The sequence below is a fragment of the Rutidosis leptorrhynchoides genome, chromosome 5 (genome assembly GCF_046630445.1).
Source record: "Rutidosis leptorrhynchoides isolate AG116_Rl617_1_P2 chromosome 5, CSIRO_AGI_Rlap_v1, whole genome shotgun sequence".
NCBI classification, from domain to species: domain Eukaryota; kingdom Viridiplantae; phylum Streptophyta; class Magnoliopsida; order Asterales; family Asteraceae; genus Rutidosis; species Rutidosis leptorrhynchoides.
Genome location: NC_092337.1, coordinates 75,465,643 through 75,469,763, shown reverse-complemented (window position 1 = coordinate 75,469,763; position 4,121 = coordinate 75,465,643).

Genomic DNA, 4,121 nt, shown 5'->3' with positions numbered 1-4,121 from the left:
TGATGCTCTTTTCTTCAGTTTTTACTTTCTCGACGTGTGCTAGAACAGCATAGCAACCTTTTCTTATTAGTTTTTGTGCCTTCAAATTACTAATAAGATGTAGCTTCGTGTTGCCCTTTTCTCCGTACACCATTAAGGGTTTTCCTTTTTCTCGTATAATGCGAATTGCATTTTTGTAACAAACGATCTCCGCTTTCACTTCTTTCAACCAGTCCATACCGATTATCACATCAAAACTCCCTAACTCTACTGGTATCAAATCAATCTTAAATGTTTCGCTAATCAGTTTAATTTCTCGATTCCGACATATATTATCTGCTGAAATTAATTTACCATTTGCTAATTCGAGTAAAAATTTACTATCCAAAGGCGTCAATGGACAACTTAATTTAGCACAAAAATCTCTACTCATATAGCTTCTATCCGCACCCGAATCAAATAAAACGTAAGCAGATTTATTGTCAATAAGAAATGTACCCGTAACAAGCTCCGGGTCTTCCTGTGCCTCTGCCGCATTAATATTGAAAACTCTTCCACGGCCTTGTCCATTCGTGTTCTCCTGGTTCGGGCAATTTCTAATAATGTGGCCCGGTTTTCCACATTTATAACAAACTACATTGTCATAACTTGCTCCGACACTACTTGCTCCGCCATTACTCGTTCCGACACCATTTGTTCCTTTCGTTCTATTAACCCCTGGTCCGTAGACCTCACACTTCGCCGCGCTATGACCATTTCTTTTACACTTGTTGCAAAATTTGGTGCAGAACCCCGAGTGATTCTTTTCACACCTTTGGCATAGCTGCTTCTGATTGTTGTTGTTGTTGCGGTTATTATTGTTGTTGGGATGATTGTTGTAGTTGCTGTTGTTGTTGTTGTTGGGCCGTTTGTTGTAGTTGCGATTGATGTTGCGATTGTTGGGATAATTGTTGCGATTATTGTTGTAATTGCTGTTGTTGTTGTATTGGTGATTCTTATCACCGTTTTCCTCCCACTTTCTTTTGACTTGCTTCACATTGGCCTCTTCAGCAGTCTGTTCTTTAATTCTTTCTTCAATTTGGTTCACGAGTTTGTGAGCCATTCTACATGCCTGTTGTATGGAGGCGGGCTCGTGTGAACTTATATCTTCTTGGATTCTTTCCGGTAATCCTTTCACAAACGCGTCGATCTTCTCTTCCTCATCTTCGAATGCTCCCGGACACAATAGGCACAATTCTGTGAATCGTCTTTCGTACGTGGTAATATCAAATCCTTGGGTTCGTAACCCTCTAAGTTCTGTCTTGAGCTTATTGACCTCGGTTCTGGGACGGTACTTCTCGTTCATCAAGTGCTTGAATGCTGACCACGGTAGTGCGTACGCATCGTCTTGTCCCACTTGCTCTAGATAGGTATTCCACCATGTTAACGCAGAACCTGTGAAGGTATGCGTAGCGTACTTTACTTTGTCCTCTTCTGTAACGACCCGGAAATTTCCGACCAAATTTAAACCTTAAACTCTATATGTTTCCGACACGATAAGCAAAAACCTTAATGTTAAGTCTAGAAAGTCTGAAATCTATATTTAGGTAATCAATTACCCTTTGACTGCCCCCGATGATTCACGAACCATTGTTTGTAAATGTGTGTATATATATAAATATGTGTATATATAAATATATGTATAATATATATAATAACATGAACATTAATAAACTGTTATATACATTTATTGTTATAAATAAATACGTACAATAAAATACATTGTAATGAAAGCTATTATTTTATATACATATATTTCTTATATATATATATATATATTGTTATAATTAATTTAATTATTATTTGTGTAGTAAATTTTGTTATTTACAACTGTTTATGTATATATATAGTATATATTAAATATAATTGATTTTGAGTTAAATGGTAAATGTCGGTAACCTTCGTTTAACGTTTTATTATTTCTAAAATAGGTCTAATATATATATATACGAAGTTTTAAAATAAAAGTTGTTCTAAAATTTGAATGAAAAGATAATAGTTTGGATAAATATTTTTTTTATCTTTTCAAACTAAGTTTTTGTACTCCGTATATATAAATTGGAACATAAAATAAATAATTTTCGAACCTTTTTGATCAGGTTTCAAACAGGTAATGAGTGGAATAATTAAACATATTTAATCTAAAAATTTGAGATTTTTAGGAACACTTTCATACGTCAACTGTTTAGCAATGGACACGATATAACACACCGCGAAGTAAAAATATCTAAAAGTGTCGGCAGTATATTACAAAATGTTTGTTGGCTCTTCTGTTTGTGATTCAAATCACATGTTTTAAGAATTTTATTATATTTTAATTATTATTATATTATTATAAATATTATAGAACATATTATATATCTCTATATCTCTATATAAGTATACACCGAGAGTAAGATGGAGAAGAAATACCATTACCATCTCATCGACACCACCACCCTAACTATCATCATCCAACACCCATTTTTTTCATAAGAACATCAAATCATCACCACACCTTCATTTGATTTGCTGTTTGTCGAGCACCACACAAACCACCATCATGAACCATCACCTGTCACCACCATGTCACCACCACTAATACCGGCAATCCATCACCGCCCAAACCACCACTATCAACCACCCAAAAACCGCCCCCTTCCACCTTTCAACAACCTTACAACCCGCCACCTTCACCTTAAAAACCGTCACCCCTCTCCATCATGATCAAACAACACATCATCTGTGTTATTTCTGTTTTCTTTCTGTTTGGACAGCCCTCACACCGCCGGCTGCAACCGTGAACCACCACCGCCGGACACCCAAAAGTTATTTTTTTTTTCTTTATCTTCTTTCTCGTTCTCTACTAAACCGTCACCCACTACACACCACCACCTTCACCAGGAAACTGCCGCTGCTACCTTACGTTTTCTGTTGCAGCTATTGCTGTTTTGGTTCCTGTTCCAAACATCGTAACCCACTATTATCGCCACCGTTATTACGTTTTTATTTCCAAGTTCCAAACCGCCACTCTTAAACCACCATGTTCATCACCCTAAACCACCATACAAACACCTTCTTTTAATAATGTAATTTGATCCTTTCTCAACTGCACACATCGAAACCCACAAGAAGAAAGAGGTTCATCGTGATCATGGGGAGTGATGATGAGGAAGAAATTGCAACAGAAATATACGGGTTTTATAAATTTAAGATTAGAATAAAACATAAAAGTTAAGAGTGGCGTAATGGTTTAATGTGTTGGGTGTTTAACCAGGAGTTCCTGGGTTCGATACTAGGCCTAGTCGACTGTATTTTCTTTTTACAAAAACAACTCGGGCTTATGTTGGGCCGAGGCATGTATGGGCCGATTAATAAGTTCCTCTTGGATTACAATGGTTCTTAGACTTTCTCATTAGTAAACAGACTCATAGAAGGATTAATTAAATTCCAACGCGAGCTGTAACAGATAAAACAAAATAGACGAATGGTAAGGGTGTTGTGTTGATAAACAAGATGTCACCGGTTCGAGTCCTGTCAAAGGCATATATTTTTAGGAAAAGCTTTGGAGGTAGTTATCTTATTATTATTGTTATTATTCCTGTTATTATTATTAATTATTATTATTATTGTTATTAGGTTATTACATGTATAAGAAAAAAAAAATATAATTATATGTATCACTTATCATTATTAATATTTTTATTAACATAAATTTTTATATAATTTTATTTACATTATTTTTGTTATCATTATTATTACAGTATTATTATTGCTACGAACAAAACGGCTAATATTATTATCCAAATTATTATTTTCATTATCACTATTAAGATTATTATTATTAATTTACTAAATAAATAAATTATATATATATAAGAAAAATATATTTATTTCATATAACAAAATTTTAGTGATATTTTTATAATAAATACTAATTACTTATCTAAAGTATATAAAATAAATATAGGTGATTAAGTATTAATGAAGCATATAAATTACTAAAATAACAATTAATAAATATTCGGTTACGAATATATGTTTTAATATAAGTATATAAATGATATAGGTTAGTGAATCTGAGGCCAACCCTATACTTGTTCGATGATGTTATATGTATTTTT